The sequence below is a fragment of the Staurois parvus genome, unplaced genomic scaffold (genome assembly GCF_062004578.1).
Source record: "Staurois parvus isolate SC_StPar_1 unplaced genomic scaffold, SC_StPar_1.0 ptg000015l, whole genome shotgun sequence".
Lineage (NCBI taxonomy): Eukaryota > Metazoa > Chordata > Amphibia > Anura > Ranidae > Staurois > Staurois parvus.
In genome coordinates, this window is record NW_028317811.1 from 7,778,152 (window position 1) to 7,795,760 (window position 17,609).

A 17,609-nucleotide genomic window follows, 5' to 3' on the forward strand; every position below is an offset into this window, starting at 1 on the left:
GGTTAACCACATAGTTAAAACATGAATATACTTGATTGGCGTTTAAACATTACTGTAAAGATGACCACACAGATTACAGTCTGTGCAATCTCCTTCATGTATTGCGAGGGCCTAACTAAACAGTCTATTCTGTTTGTATCTAATTAGGTAGGTCTTAACACTATATAGTCTTTGTATGTTGTAAATCATAAAGCGGAGCACCAGTCAAATCTGAAAACAATAAAAGTCAGCAACTACCAAAACTGTAGCTGCTGACATTTATAAAAACGTCCACTCACCTGTCCTATGATCCAGCGGTGTGTTCACACCAGCCAGATTCACCAGCCGTCCTCTCTCCCCGGCGCTGACATCTTAAGTGTTGGCACCCGGCTGTGACAGCTTGCGGCTTCACAGCCAGGTGCCCACTGTGCACGTGCGAGTAGTGCTGCTCCTTGTGACTAGTCCTGTAGTCTTCCGGGACCTGTCACAATTCCCAGAAGACTGCAGGAAGGGGGGGGGGGCAACTTCTGCTTCAGATCGCCTAAGTGGTCAGAGCGAAAGTGGGAGCAGAGAAGGTATCAATTTCTCTAGGGGAGTGGGGGGCCAGCCCTTAAAGTGGAACTTCCCCTTTTGGGTGGCGTTCCACTTTAAGGAACATGTGACCACATTAAACAAAAACTCCTCTAAAAATCAGTTGTCATTTTATGGCTGCATTCATTTTTTTCCAGCACAAATGTTCCTGTCTAATGATCAGTAAATGCTTTCGTAAAATTGTCCTTTTTCTTTCACTACCTGCATCTGGCATACATGTATACGTATGTCCTCAGTTGCAGGTTTTTAGATTTTGTGTTATGGATCTGAGTGCAGTGCATGTTTATGTTTGTGCATGTCTCCATTGAAAACAGTGCAGATGGGTTTAGATCTGTAAATGAAAGACAATTGGCAATGTGTTTTTTTTACTGCTGAGTGAATGAAGCCTATAAATTAGTGCACAGTCTTTTTTTATTTTGTAACAAATCTTACCCATAGTGAGTGCCTTATTTGCATTGTTTCTTTTCAGCCTTTGATATATCTGGCACATAATCTTGCACCCAATGTGAAGCAAGATTTCCTGTGGGCTTTATTGGTGCCACTGCAGTTAAAATATGATCTTGACACTTTTGTTACCACCATGCCTTAGAGTTTATACTGGAGGTTGCCTCTTTTCCCTGCCCATAGAGGTCTGAATAGTACTTCATTGTGTCGTAAGTGTCGAGTATGACTATAATAGGCAGACACTCGCACTTAGCACACAGAAGTCATTGGAATGCAGCAGAACAGTTTCTACCAAATAGCAGGTGGTTGGAGCCTGTGATGAGGTTTGCTTACACTCTTGCCATTTACTGACCCAAAGATTTTTATTGTAATAAAAGCTGAATAGCACTTTCAGTGCTATCTGTGGACAGCATGACTACAAACATCCTGGGAAGTGCACACCCCAAAAGAAAATAGGAATCTCTATGGGTTGTCCCCACCAGATGTAGTAATGTTTGTTTTCCTGCCTGTTCTAGTTTTGAAGACCCCATTTTGTTAAATTGCGTGACCAAACACGGGGCAAAGCAACAGGAATGCTGTGTGCAAAACTTTTTCACACACTTTGATGGTGGAAACTGAAGCTGTCAAACTGTGTATTTTCTCATGTTCAGGCATTTGGCCTCCTATGGAAAATTTGACAAAATGTATAATCACATGGTTGGTTACAGATATGAGGGGTTTTCACTCACGATTTGTATACACACAGAGCACTTTTCAGTTCTTCTGTTTGTGAATTTGTGAATTTCTGTCAGACAAGTGCATTCTTGCTGATGAACTGCTGAGATTTTACCAGATAAAAGAATGTATTTTTATGACAGCCTAGATAGGCAGATATCTCACTTAGAGGAACTGGCAGTAAGACATCTGCCAGTCTTTGACTTCACTGTAAGGGGCCAATGTTACCTTCCTGCCAACTTCCCACATGACCTGATCATTCCAAGCATTGCTGGGTGTCCTGTATAAAGATCAGTTTGTGTACGGGTACCTTCTGTTTAATTTTTAAGTTAACTAACGCCCCTGTTTAAGAACAACAGTTGGTGAGACATATGCCTGTCCGCAACTTATCTGCCAAAACCTGTCACAGTTTTCTCTTCTATTCGAGTCATGGGTATTAGCAGTTTGAGTGGATTTTTTTTTTTTTTTACAACTGAGAGCAAGATTGGCTGACAGTTGAACAATTTTTCAAGGCATTGGAAAACTTTTTTGCAACAATAAGGATTGTTTACCCTCTGAGACAGGAACTTTATTCAGGTGAAATGGTTGTAATTCTTTCTGGTGAATCTAGATACAAGTGATACATACTAATAAAACCTAAAACTTTAATCCCAACAAAAGCTATGATAAATGATCCTTTAAATCGATTGAACATGCATTACAAATGTGATCTTAACCTGTATATAATACCTTATTTGCACTGTTAGTGTGCTAAGACTGAGACTAAAGCTGCACATACACTAGCAGATTTGCGTACTGACGTTCGAACAAAACATGTCATCAGTGCATTCTATACTGCTTGATGAATACTATTGCCAAATTTTGTTTGTGTTTCACATTTAATTTTAATTTGTCTACTTTGTTGCAAATGTCTTTACATCCTCTGCTTCTATCAAAGGTAACTAATATCTGCTGGTTTGGTTATCCTGCCAGCCTTTTCTGTTTGAGGAGGTGCTATGTATTGATGTGGCACACAGCTGGAATCTTGCATGGTGTACACCACTTTTAATGTGTATTTTTATTTTTTATTTCATTTGCATATACGTTTACAGCTTACATTTGCCTTCAGAGGACAAGTTGAATATATACCCAAGTTATATATATATATATATATATATATATATATATATATATTCCTAATAAATTATTAGAGGTCCAATGTTTGCGTGGGATGCAGCACACCTTTCATTAGCTAGTTCAAGAAAAGATTTGAAGCAAAGATGGTGCCACAGGGTTAATGTAGTTGTGAAATGTAATAAAATTGTTTGAATTACCCTTATTGAACTATGCAGTTGTTTTTAAATGGAATTTAGGTTCTGCTTTTGCCCTTGTGAAATACTTTTATTCCACTTGTTCAAAGTCATAACAGAAATATATTTGTAGAAGAAATATAGTAGCATCTTTTATATATGTATAATTGTAAAAAATTACTTTAGGTGCTTATGTAACTAATGGGTTGATTACAAGGGTTAAAATTAGCTGAAACTAATGTATATGTTTGCTATATTTCTGTCCTTTCATAGAAATTATTATTATTATTATATCATTTGTCATGTATGTGTTATTGTGCACAAAGGCACAAGGTACTGTGCACATGGGCATCAAAATGGAGCCCTTCTAACACCTGGCAAGTGTTCCCTGAAATGTCAGATAGCATGTAGTACAGATGAGCAGGTTAAACTAACAGAAACTGAAAACAGGTCAACTGGTTTTGCCTTTTTTTTTTTTTTCCAAAAGGGTTCTTTGTAACTGGTATGCAACAATGTTTTAGTGTGAATAATTAGAACTTTATATAAATATTTTGTGCAAAAATTGTACTGTTTGAATATACCAGTTTTATAAACTTCCTCTTGTGTATGTTTATCATTTATAGAACACCAATACAGAGTACATCCCAGAGATTTAGGGATTTTGTATGTTTGTTTTTATTTCTGAGGTTTTGTTTTTTTGTTTTTTTTACGCAATATGTGTTTTCTTTTCATTGTATATTAGCACAGTTTTTTCTGCTTAAGTTAAATAATAATGATCAAAGTTGCATATTAATACAGGTCTGAAATGGGCCTGTTTCCAGCCTGTGCCACTCATTTAGGGTGAATGAAAAATAATACATTTGCATTTGTTGCAAGTAAAATATTGATGTATAACCAAAAACCTTAAAAATGTCCCTTTATTTAGGGAAAATTCAGTACTGGAACTTGCATGCAAAGAAACGTGACCAATTGATGACTTTGACCAGACAAGTAAACTTTTATTGAATATTCCACTTACAGTAAGACAGAGGCCACATTGTCATGCTTTATTAACATCTAAAGAAGCATTCCACTGCAGCATTGTGCTAGATTGCCAGCGTCTCCTGGATGGTGTTGTCATCAATGCAATCCTACAGCTGGTTGAAGGGGACCAAATCCATTGAAGAGGTGATTTGGTTCCATTTTACCAGCTTTAGCAAAGCATTGCAGTGAAGTGGAAGTTGGGAATAAGACATAACCAAAAAAAACATTGACACAGGGTGCATAAAAAAAAAAAAAAAGAAAATATGTATACATGGCAGCAGCTTGTGTTTGACGGTCACAGCTTTTTCCGTGCTCTATACTAGACAATTTGCTGCAAGTATACATACTGCAGTATCTAGGCATGAATTTGTATTCCACTGCCAGACAGACACTGCTAACTCGCTCCAGCATCCTTCACACCACATGGTAATTACATTGATATGCAAAATATTGTAAAGGAATTAATGAGAATAACTACACCTGAATCATTTAGCAGTATTAAAAAATGTTTATATATATATATGTATTTTTTTTTTTGAATACCTGGCTGTCTAACCACGCCATGCAGCTTTGGAAATATATTAAACCTTAGAATAATTAGTTTTTTTGCTGCTCCTTGTATTGTGTGTCTCATGTGTAAAGGGATTTTTGAGTAGCCAGGCATGAAAATACTACAGTAAAGTAAATATGGAGCTTTTATCTGATGTTTGTAGGATTATATTCTTATATAGAAACTGGTAATGTGTTGCATCTTTTACTGCAGGGATTTGTTTGGTATTCTATAGCACACGAGGGATTGTTGTATGCAGCATTGTAAGAGGTTATTCTCATAGTATTGATTATTATGTCATTTGACAGCAACATCTCACGCTTTCATTTTTTCACTGGATAGCAATCTAGAATTCTTGCAATACTGCTTCCACTTGCTAGCATACACATGTATTATACCACATTTCTGTGCCATGCGTGTTAATGTAAATCTGCTCCTTTCGTCATTCATGGCCTAATAGGAACATAGCAGGTGTTGTGTCTCCCTGAACTGAGCAATAAAGTCAGCACTAAAACTGGAAGCTATTTATACCCGTTACATGTGAACTGCTCTACAGATCCAGCTGCTCAAGTGTGTTCTTGGATGGCAATTCACTTTCATGCATTTGCCATATCAGGGCAAGAAAAGGCCATGGAAAAAAAGCACTGCAGCATTTGATAATGTCAGCATCTGTTCCCCATGTCAGTCAGGCGGTTGAAATGTTTGAGTTACAGCCGTGTCAGCACATGCTCAGAGTTCAGACTGTGCTTGGTTTAAAAGGGAACAGCTGATCTAAGTGATGGATTTGACATTCTAGAGTGACTTAATATTCCTTCAGCTAGAGGTTCTGTTGGTTGACTGTGTGGAATGTCAAGGTGGTATATTTAAATGTATTAGTATTGCATGTTCAAGGATTAAAAAAAGAAAACGTCTGCTGTATTTTTACACATTATACTTCATTTTTGTTATGTTGAATGGATGTTTGCATCCCACTGTTTAAGCTATCATGGAGTGTACTATTAGGTTTATTCAGTATGGCAGTGTTGAGAAATGTGATAATGTCCAAATGGCAGTAACCCATAGCAACCAGCGTTCTATTTTCTGTGGGAAGGTCACTTGGGGGGATTTCGGGTTAGTTGTTGTAGATTACTGCACTTTGCTTGTCTTTATTGCTCTGCACTTGCTTACTGAATGAGCCCATGTATGCTATAATGCAGGGTCTAGCAATATATTATCTTGTCATGCTTTGAACTCTTACCATTGATTTATTTCTTGTATGTTATATGGTGATAGTCTATTTCTCAGTTAGATTACCAGCAGCTGTATTCTAAGTACACACTTTCCTGTAAGGGAAAATGCTTTATATACCTTTTAAGGGAAACTTAGAGTTTAATTTGTTTTACACTAAGCTTAACAAAATAATTCTTTGTCAGATGTGCCCATCTGTGTCTCATCAAAGGTACATAATGTCCATTTATAGTTTTGGTTGTCTGAATCCTATTGTTTTGTTGTGTTTAACCCTCTGATTGCAGATAGAGGCCCTTGGTAGTACAGAGTGACTCAAACCTGCAGTCATGTATCTTTTCCCCCAGATAGAAATGTGCACTGTTAGTTCAGTTCAAAGTGTTTTATGTGAACAGTTATGTTTTATGTGAACATATGTGCATCAAATCAGGCTATTGTACCCTTTTTATCATTACTGAATTTTACAAGGCCAAAAATACAGAATATGTGTATCAGATAAATAAAAGAGAATTAAAATATGCCTTGGGGAACTTCATCCTGTTTGCCCATGTTTCTGCAGTTTATAATCTGTAGACACACGCACAAATGCAGACACACGCAAGTTTCTTCTTAGTGTAGAAAAGTAAATATGAGTGTACAACAAAGACTGATATATTGTCATGGTTTTGTACCAGAGAAAAAATGTTAAGCAACTCAAAGGTAAGCAACTATTAAACAGTTCAAAGAATACATATCGACTTAATAAATGCATGGTAAAGTCCCCTAATTGTGATTACCTGGCTGTTTTCTAAGCACAGTGTTGCAGTGTAAGGAGGCCCATTAGTTCCCTGGGCTGTTTGCACCTGGAGAAAATACATACTTCTTTACATTCCATAGCATTATATGTTCATATGGGTACATAAAGAAGTATGTACTCTACACAGGCAGGTCATCGGAAGGAGCTGCAAAGGAAAGGAAACTTTTTTTTTTTTGACAGTCATTAAATCTGAAACACAAACGGCTACATGGCCTAATAGTACTGCATTGCTGTGTAAATGCTGTTGTAAAAAAAAGGCCTGTAAGAAAATGTGTCAATTTGATTAGCTTTGTTGCTTATATATAGTTTACTTAGTAGACATTATCTCATCACATTATAAAATCCATCACTTAGAACATGAAAACAGGAACATGCAGAAGTGCAAGTACTTGAAGAAATAAGAATCAAAAAAAGTGCTTAACATGATTTTTCTCTCCCAGACCAGTTACATAAAGTTATGTTAAATATATTAGCAAGTACAACACACACTACCTTGCTCGACCACAGTAGAAAACGCTGTGCATTCTAAATGTCAGGCCAGAACGTCACATGCAGCAGCAAATGCAAGACTAGACTTTTGTGGCATATTTATTAATTAGCCGTGTGACTCACCTGCACCTGCCTCTGCCTCTTGCTAGTCAGCAATCTTTTCCTTGTACTGAAGACTGCAAATATTGTATCTTGCCATGCTCCCCTAGACACTGGCTTGCATTCTGTAATCTCAGAAGCACTGAAATGACCGGAATGATGTCACACTGCTGGTGAGCTGTCACTTCATTTGTGTTTCGTAGAATTAGTGTTTTTGAAATGCAGACAGCAGGCTCCTATTTCCAGAAGGCTCTTGAAATTAGCAGCGCTTATGGGTTAGGTGTCCCGAGAAAAGGAAAGATGAGCCAAAGTAAAATTCCTGCAGAGCCTGACAAAGCTAGTGCATGCAGCTGATAGAGAGCAAATCAGAGAGTAGCTGGTGATATAGCACAGTAATACAAGGAAAAACAGCATTGCAGCATTACTATTACAGCATACACAGTCAGGATTTAAATAGTTAGCAAACTATTCAGACTGGCTTTCTCCACAGACACGGCACCCACCTCAGGTTTCTATTTACATGAACTTTTTGCATGGGTTTACGTTTGCTTTTGCCATAATATAGCAGCAAATGTTTGTATATGTATCTATATATAATATAATTATATATATAATATATATTTATATAGTTTTTATTAAAAGGTACAGGTTTCTATTCAGCTTGAGCTGGGTGCAGCATTCTGTTATCCAGTATTGTTATAGCTGAACTGACTTTGTGCTTTACATGGCTAAGCAGCTTTTGGAAGTTGTAAGTGTCATTGTGCAAGTCATTTACATTTAGCAGTCCATGCATGCAACGTAATGTTAGGAACCCTTTGCTATCTTAGTCACTATAATACAGATTAGGACAATTGAAAGCACAGATAGGGCTTTTTGGATCTATGTGGATATTGTCCTATATGTACATATTATAATAAACTAAGCATTGGCAAGGTCAAGTTTTACATTTTCACCTACTGTTTTAGTAACCCATTAACTAAAGGATGGGAAGCACACAGTAACTCACCTTCCATTGTCACTTTAAACTCAAGAGCATGTGTAAGTTGGAAAGCTCATTGAAGCAGTGCACCTGATTAATGCAGAGCGATTGAAGCCACAAGTGCTTTGCCAAGACACCAAACATAAAGGCATCAAGGGGTTAGTATGGTTTTCCCATGCTTGAAAAAAATTCAATGAAGTGTAAAACTTCTTTTGTTTGCCAAAAAAAAAAAGTTAGTTTTATGTCTTTCCTCGTTTAACAGTGCATCTTAGTTGGTTTCTTTTGTTGAAGTCCCCAGATTGAACTGCAAACAAATCAGTTGCAAGCTACTTCTCCTTGGGGTCAGTGAAGCCAGTTAGCGAGGTCAGGACTCCCACTTGCAACTATAGAGATGAGCCATATCCCCCCACTCAAAGGGCACAAGCTAAACTGTTAGAGCTTTATAGGCAGCTAAGCATTTGAAACATGCAATCCCAGGCAAACGTTCCCTCTAGTGCCTCTCTCTTCCCTGACCATATTTAGTCAACCATAGCAAAAAATAGTCTCTCAGCTGTCGATTGTCGATCCAAGAGCTCTAGGAGCTCCTATCATGCTTTCTGCTTATTGATTGTTCATCCTGCCGAGCCCCAACACTGCTTTGCCATTTGTTCAGCTATTTTTAGCCCTGCCAAATAAAGCGGTCTCTCAGGTTTCCACTTATATTACTCATATTTTCACTGAATGCGTGCTGTTGCTCCTACATCGTGTTGTGACTGTCACTAGATTGTTGCAGAGAGTGGCTCCGGGCTTTACAGATATGAAATTAATAACCCTACGTCACCACAACAAATAGGGCAACAAGATTTCTTGATGTCAGAGAAGTGGAGAGTGAGCTGAATGAGAATGCTATTCAGCTGCATTGCTATTAAGCCAGTCGGAAATCTGCTGTGCATACATGTCACACTTTGTATTCTGTTCATTCGTGTAAAGAATTGTATTATGTAGTAAGCCAACACTGGGTGCTCTATTTTCACAATGACTTTTCATTTGTTGTTAATGATTAATCAATTATAAGTATGTGGCCTGGTTACTGGTCACAGGGTGTAACTTGTATTAAAACAAATAGTTTAGTGTTCTCTCTGTTTTCTAACTTGCAAGGACATCCTGATCCTGCATTAATTTATGATTTTTCCTTAGCATAGCTCTAAATAAATTTCTCATTTTGTGTGTAGGTTGGATTTTTAACCCTTTTAGTGCAAAAAATATAGTTGTATAATGTACAAGGGATTTGCTTGTTACTATTTACAGTGGCTTATTGTCTGGTACTTCTGCCTTGTAGCACAGGGTCCTCGGTTCAAATTCTACGCAGGACATTACCTGTATGGAGTTTGCATGTTCTTCTGTGCTTGTTTGGGTTTCCTCTCACAATCCAAGCACATACTAGTAAGTTTATTAGCGCCTGTCTAAATTGGTCCTGGTATTTGTATGTATGCATGTAAATCAGGGTATACACAGAGGGTTTTTTTTTTTTCATACAGCTGGCTAAACAAAAAAAAAAAAAAAAAAAAAAGAAAACACACAGAACTCCACATTAACACAAGTAATGTTGCTGCAGGGATCTCTTAGCTGTGTCTTTGTATTGTGACAGCAGGAACTCTGCCTGTCAAAATACACTGATCAGCTCTACTGCTATTGGCAGCATGTGCTGATCAAATGCTTATTTTCTAGCAGGACCATTCGACACAAGCTGGCTGCTAGACCCTCTTCTGTTGAATGGACAGCAGTACACATTGATAGAAATTTTCAGTACATGTATACCCAGCTTAACCACTTGCCCTCCTGAGGATTTACCCCCCGTCCCGACCAGGCCATTTTTTTGTGTTACGGCGCTGCGTAGCCTTGACAATTGCGCGGTCATGCAACGCTGCATCCAAATTATATGTATGTCCTTTTTTCCCGCTAATTGAATTTTCTTTCGGTGGTATTTGTTTGCCAGTGCAGTTTTTATTTTTTGCGCTATAAAAAACAGACCAACAATATTTTTGACTTTTTGCTATTAAACATGTCCAGTAAAAAAAATCAAATTTCGTCATAAATTTAGGCCAAAATGTATTCTACTACATGTCTTTGCTAAAAAAAAAATCCCAATACATGTAAATTAATTGGTTTACGTGAAAGTTATAGTCTTCACAAATGGCGGTATATATATACTGGGATTTTTTTTTTTTTATTAGTAATGGCAGCGATCAGCGACTTATAGTGGGAATGCGGGACTGCGGCGGACATTCTGACACTGGTGGGAACTGACTTGGCAGTGTGCCCGATCTGACAGGGAGAACTGTTAGTAAACACAACAGTTCTCTTCCCCGTCAGGTCCTCTGAAATCACTGGGCGCTGGTGAGTAGTTATGGGCCGGGACCCGGTGATTGACAGCCACAGTCATGAATGGTGATGAGGGTAGGGCACGTGCGCGCCCCCTACCTGGTGATGCAAAATCACGTATATGTACATGATTTTGCGCACCCATGCCGTCCTGTAGCACAATTTCTGCTATAGGGCGGTTGAGAAGCGGTTCAAGGAGAAGTTAACCTTCTAGAAGAAACAATAAATGCACATTTTTTTGCAGGTAAAAAAAAAATTGTGCATTTATTATTTTTGCCCAAAGGAACCTGGAAAGAATTGCACCAGCGATCAGTAGATTGCTGATGCCATGCAGGTCATCTGCAGACCTGTCAGAATATCTGCTTGCCATAAGGGATGTATGAGCAAGCAGATATTCTGACAGGAAAAATTAATGAATTGCCACAGCTCTTCACAGTGCCCTGCAGTTCATAGCTGACAGCCGCTAAGGCTGTCGGGGTGTGCAGTCTCTCATTCACAGATGACTGTGAATGAGTGACGCGGCCGTGTGGACAGCTAGCAAGGGGGGAGAAGATCCCCTGCTAGCTGTCAGAGCGGGGGCCGGTCTGAACGTAACATGTTACATCCTGAATATGGGTGTAACATGTTAATAAAAAAAAAGTGAACTTATCCTTTAAGTTAAGGATCTTAGATTGTAAGCTTCTTGAGGGCAGGGAATTATGTGACTATATAGAGCTGCAAAAAGTGTCAGTGTATGCTGTAAAGTCAATATTTAGCATGAAAAAAGCCATGACTAAGGGCCCATTTACACTATCTGCATGCTAAAACCCTTATTTTAGGCCTTGTTCACTCTGCATGGCTGCTGTCTCTTTGAATTGTAGCAGTGAGTATCCGAAGATCCCTGGCTCGCTGCCACAAGGGGGGGGGAAGAGATCAGGGGGATCATGCTGAACATGTTATATGGTACATCTTTAATAATGGTGTAACATGTTCAGAAAGTTGACCTTATCCTTTAACCACTTGCCTACCAGGCACTTATACCCCCTTCCTTACCAGGCCAATTTTCAGCTTTCAGCGCTGCCGCACTTTGATTGACAATTGCGCGGTCATGCAACATTGTGCCCATATGAAATTTGGATCATTTTTTTCTCACAAATAGAGCTTTCTTTTGGTGGTATTTAATCGCCACTGGGCGCTTTACTTTTTGCGCTATAAATAAAAAAAGTGCAAAAAATTTGAAAAAAAGAAAGTTTCTTTGTTTCTATTATAAAATTTTTCAAACAGGTATTTTTTCTGCTTCACTGATGTGCGTTGATGAGGCAGCACTGTTGGGCACTGATAGGCGGCACTGTTGGGCACTGATAGGCAGTACTAATGAGGTGGCACGGATAGGCGGCACTGATAGACAGCACTAATGAGGTGGCACGGATAGGCGGCACTAATATCCAGCACTGATAGGCGGCACTGATAGGTGACACTGATGATGGGTACTGATAGACGGCACTGACTGGCATCACTGCTGGGCACTGACTGGCACAACCTCTGGGCACTGACTGGTGGCACTGACTGGCTGCACTGCTGGGCTGCACTGGTGGGTGGCACTGGTGGGTGGGCACAGGTGGGTGACACTGGTGGGCACAGGTGGGTGGGCACAGGTGGGTGGCACTTCTGGGCACAGGTGTGTGACACTGCAGAGTGGCACAGGTGGGTGATCTGCCGGGCACAGGTGGGCGGAGCTAGTGGGCACACTGCTGGGCACAGGTGGGCGGAACTTGCGGGTGGCACTGCTGGGCACCAATCATCAGGGCACTGATCATCAGTGCCCTGATGATCGGTGCCGATCCCCGCTCTGACAACTGCCGGTTCTCGGCAGTACTTTCCTCACGATCTGACAGCGTGAGGAAAGTGCAGCCGAGAACCGGCACTTGCATTTCCCTCTGATCAGCGTGTCATTGGACACCATTGGACACATTTGCCTTTTACCACATCACGTGATCAGCTGTGTCCGTAGGACAGCCTACGGACACAGTCCGTAGCTGTGTCTGTAGGCGCGCAGGAGAGCGCGTTCTGGGAGGACGTCATATGACGTCCACTCAGAACTGGCCGGCCGCAGTGCAGCCGTCATTCGGCTATCTGCGGTCGGCAACTAGTTAAGGTGAAAAAGAAACCTTCTACCTTTGCAACCACTTTAACGTGCAGGCTGGTGTCTATTTGCGCAGTCAGTGATGTAACAGTGGGAAGTGCTGGTTCAGGTATAAATGAGTAGAACCGCTTCACACCTTACATTGGGGTCAATTCACTAAGAGATAAATACCTCATGAGTTTTTTAATTAAAATAACTTGTGTTATTTGTCACTAAAAAAAGTGTTATATACCGAATGTAATAAATATTTAGGTTTTGCGTTATTTAGCATTATTTTTAGGTTTTTTTTTTTGTAGGCTAACACTGCACCAGAAGGCACACAGCAATATTGTGAAACTATGAAAAGATTCTACTGTTCTATCATTCACAAAACGATCTCCCTCAGAAAAACAAAATTTTACAATTTAGTTTCATTCCTGAGCTCAGAGGAGAACATTTTTTGATACACTGATACATTGTATACTTTTCACTTCCTGGCCAGTGCAGTTATTCTGATTGTTATTTTATACATTTTTAAAATAGCAAACACCAGATGATAAATAACAAATGTGTGTGGGTTTTTTGTTTTTTTCAGTGAATTGACTTTACTAATTTATCTTGTTTTTTTTTGTTGTATTTACCTCACATTCGATATTTTACTTTGATGAATTAACTATTTTGTGATATTTCTGAAAAATGAGTCGCATGTGGTAACCTTTAGTGAATTGACCCCATTGTGCCAAGCACTATGACAATCCATGGTAAAAGATTCCGTGCAATTCACAAACCTTCGCTATAAAATAATAATAAAGTCTAAAGTAGTAAGTTCCTCCACCAAATTATTCACATGTCCCAATGTCTACGTGCACCAATCTCTTCTATAACTGACCAGTGTTACTCATGCATACACCTCCCTCGAACAATATATGCTCACCTCCAGACTAGACCCTGATAGCCAAGGGTCTCATGTGCTTGTGCCCCCTTCATGGGCTGCAAACAAGATGTCTCTAGATTCACTCCACCACAGATGGCTCCCACTGTTCCACGGATCCTCCACTCACATAAGAAGCATTATTTAATTTCATAAAGGAAGAATAGGGACTGATAGTGCTCTCCGTACAATAAAAACATTTATTCAATATTTAAAATGACACACTCAAGTCAGTGCACACATGGTGCAATGTACAGCACATATCAAACACAGGCAACTCTCTGTCTCACCACCTCCACTGCCGACATCAAGATAGCCACCGACTGACCCCACTTCACTCCTTTTTGCTGCATTATTTACTGAGGGGTGGAGTGAAACCACTTTATGGTGCACGAAGCAACCTTATGTTTAATTATTGATTCATGTGAAATCTTATGTTTATATGTTTGATGATTTGTGTGGTGTAAGGAATAATCACATAGTGGCTATGCTGATTGGTAATTAGGTTTAATCCATGGTACAAATTTTTCCTTTTTACTTTACATTACCGCATCATGCAGTATTAAAGGGGCCTAAAAATTAAACTTGACCTATCAAGCTGGTCATACACTATACAGTCTGATTGTAAAATGTTCTTTATTTGTATCAATATCTGTAGTGTGGAGGCTCTATCTGATGGAGTAAAGTGAAAGGATTGGGTAGGCTGTTACACTGCATAGTTCTTGGTAAATGTATAGGAGAAAGCTAAGAGATTGCACAATCCATTTATAACGTGTCAAACCTTGGGGATTATTTACATTGCAGTCTTTTGACCCCTGCCAAGCACCCTGCAAATGTCAAGAGTAAAAGTGTGTACTGCAGGGCAGAATTGTAAACCATTTAAGATTTTCCTCTTATGACTTCTGGTTTCTTCATAGTTGTAACAACTTGCATAAAAAATATATAAAGAAATTGAAAAATAATCACCAGCACTTTTTTTCATTATTTTTGTTTTGCAAATCTTTATTTTTTATTTTTATGTGTTTATTTTAATGTCATGAATTATTTGTTGTATAATGCTGAATATGTACAGAATTATTATAATACAATGCAGGGTTTTTAGTAGTGCCCTTCAAAAGTAATAAACAAAGCTCTGCAGTCCAACACAGCCATTCATAGCACAATTTACTAAGCAGTGACAATGATTGCCTTTGCAATCATTTTCAGCTGTGAGAGCCAGTAAGAAATGAAAACAACAATCACGTGGCTGAAAACAACAATGATAAAGGCAAATAACACGCTAGAGCTTAGTAATTGAACCATGTATTCAAACCAAAGTGATTTCCAATTGGTGTTTTTTTGGCTATGGCACTTTGCTCATTTCTCTTTATCTTAGTGAATGAGCCTGCATTCTTTCAAACAGGTTGTTTGGCTTTGGCAAGCTGACAATACAATTCACAGACCCTTGAATAAAATAATACCTGGCTCTACTAACTAGATATGACAGGTTACTCTAGGTCATGTCTTGTAAATTAGGAGACTGTCTACAAGAAGTTTAAGTCTGGGATCACACATGTGCGTTGCTATTTTCAGGTCCGTTTTCAGTGCGAATTTCCAAAGTAGTTGTTCAGACTACCATATTAATGTGTCTTCAAACAGTTATTAGAAAACATTTGCTTCCCTTGTTGAGTAATAGCCCTTGAATAAAATGTCCTTGACAAAAAAAGTTTTAATCACCCTTGTTTTTACTAAATGAGAAAAGGTTTAGTTTATTGTATAAATCATTAAATATACATTGGGATGTTGCTCATTGCATCCAGTCAATTACTTTTATTCAATTAGGAAATTAGCCGATATCTGTTTTCTTTTAATATTTTTTTTGACTGTTTTTCCAGTTTTTTTTTTTCCACTTGGTTCCTTGTTTGTAGTTACTTTTCACAGCAAGCAAGGAAATATGTATAACTGCCTAATAAATGTTTTAGTCTACTCTTACTATCTAAAAGTAGATTGAAAAGGAATATGCAACAGCCTAGTAAGGAAGAGGTTAAACATACCTGTGGGTGGGTCATCTTGTGTATATTTGTCACTGTCTCATTAGTCTATGTGGAGGGTGAGCTAACGAGGGTCTATAATTAGAAGTTTCAAGCTTTGCTTTTTTTTCATTACACTAAACGTGCATGGCTTGGTTGCTGGTTCCCAGTGTCACTCTGAACATCTGTCGTTTTCTATAAGTGCATACTCGCCAAGTAAGTTACTATCTACAGGAGGCATGTAGCACACAATGCTATGTGTAGTCACAGGTTGCAGACTGCCCTGCTGACTTGCTAACACAGCTTAAAACCTAGAAACAGAAGAATGAAATTATGTTTTCTTATGTCACTGGCTAGGGCTTTATTTTGGAACATGCTAGACTTTGCTCTTCGTAAATTAACCCTCCAGCTGGTGACATCTATACAAATATGTGAAACAACTTACTGATTTTCTAATAGACTGAATATAATAAAATAATACCTGGCTCTACTAACTAGAAATGACAGGTTACTCTAGGTCATGTCTTGTAAATTAGGAGACTGTCTACAAGAAGTTTAAGCCTGGGATCACACATGTGCGTTGCTATTTTCAGGTCCATTTTCAGTGCGAATTTCCAAAGTAGTTGTTCAGAGGTTTAGGTATGATTTAGATGCAGTTCTGATGTGAATTGGCAGGGCTCTTAACAGAATTTTTGAGGAGAGAAAACTGTGCTGAATTAGTGTTCACAATTGATGACCTGTGCGATTTAGAAGCATTCCCATTTAAGTCAATGAGCCTGTAATTCACACTGGACCCGCTCCACACTGCTCAGAAGATGCACAGGACCCTTTTTAAATTTGCACTGTGGCTGCACCACATATATGTGAATGGCCACAATAGAACACAATGTTATCTTACATGGCATGTGAATCTCAGAATTCTAAAACACATTTGAAATCGCATGTATGAACCAAGGATAAATTCTCCAGAAGTATGAAATTAAAGTAGAGCTAAAGGCTAAACTTTTATTCCATTTTGGATGGAGTAAGGGAGGGTTTTAACCCCTGTCAGTGTTTTCGTCAGTGTCCCATTTTTGGAGAGATTTCCTTTCGCTTCTTGTCTTGTAGCCAAAATACCGAAAGTGAGGAAACCCCCCCAAAGTTGTCACCAGAACTAATATCCTCATTGGAAGGTTTACCTTCCTGTTCTGTTGCAATCCGAAATTTGGAATTTCTTTCATTTTTGCTACTATCAAAGTTGAACTAAAAGCAAAACTTTTTTTTCCTATTTCAGATAGAGTAAGGGAAGGTTAAAACCCCTGTCATTTTTTTTTTCATATTTTTGTCCCATTGGGGTGATTTCCCATCACTTCCTGTCCCCTATACAAAACCGGAAGTGAGAGGAAATCTCTCCAAAGTGAAGGAAATCCTTGTTAGTCACTAAAGGCACCAGAACTAGGGCTCCCATTGTCCGATTACCCATCTATTCCTGTTCTGGGGACCACTTATATTTTCAGACTTTTTCGCTCTTGGATGTAACAGTAAACCGGACAAATAGGGTGAATCTCCCTAACAGGGACACAGTCAAAAATATAAACCTGACAGGTGTTCTAATCTTTCTCTGCTCTATCCAAAAGAAAAAAAAATTGTCTTTGTCTGCATGGGCAATTTCAATGTATAACTAATAAATTGGCCATGCAGTTATTGCTTAAAGCAGAACTCCAGCCACGGAAATTATACAAATTCATAACGGGTAAAAGTCACTTCTGATCAGTTGAGTTAAATGCTCAGCTTGGTCCGGTTTACTGTGTAATTCATTCATTTGTATCCACCAAATACAGCGGCTTTGAGAGGAGGGGTGGATACAGAACAGGATCACTTTACTGCATGAATTCTACAGTAAACCAGACCAAGCTGAACATTTAACACAACTGACAAGCAGTAAAGTTTTTCCCCGTATGTATTTTTGTATACACTCACCATGAACTTTATTAGGTACACCTTGCTACCCAGTGTGGTCATCTGCTGCTGTAGTCCATCTTCTTCAAGGT

At 38.9% G+C, this 17,609-nt stretch overlaps 1 protein-coding gene and 1 long non-coding RNA gene across 2 annotated transcripts in view; one reads left to right on the forward strand and one right to left on the reverse strand.

Moving 5' to 3' along the window:
* The window catches only part of MIB1 (MIB E3 ubiquitin protein ligase 1), a 142,739-nt gene that overhangs the window by 84,777 nt on the left and 40,353 nt on the right, over positions 1 to 17,609 (forward strand). The gene's annotated exons all lie outside the window — the stretch shown is intronic.
* Positions 3,991 to 8,654, reverse strand: LOC149473456 (uncharacterized). Its single transcript, XR_016312873.1, has 2 exons — positions 8,205 to 8,654; positions 3,991 to 7,466 (listed from the first exon to the last, which is right to left on the reverse strand). It is a non-coding gene; the product is annotated as an uncharacterized LOC149473456 (long non-coding RNA).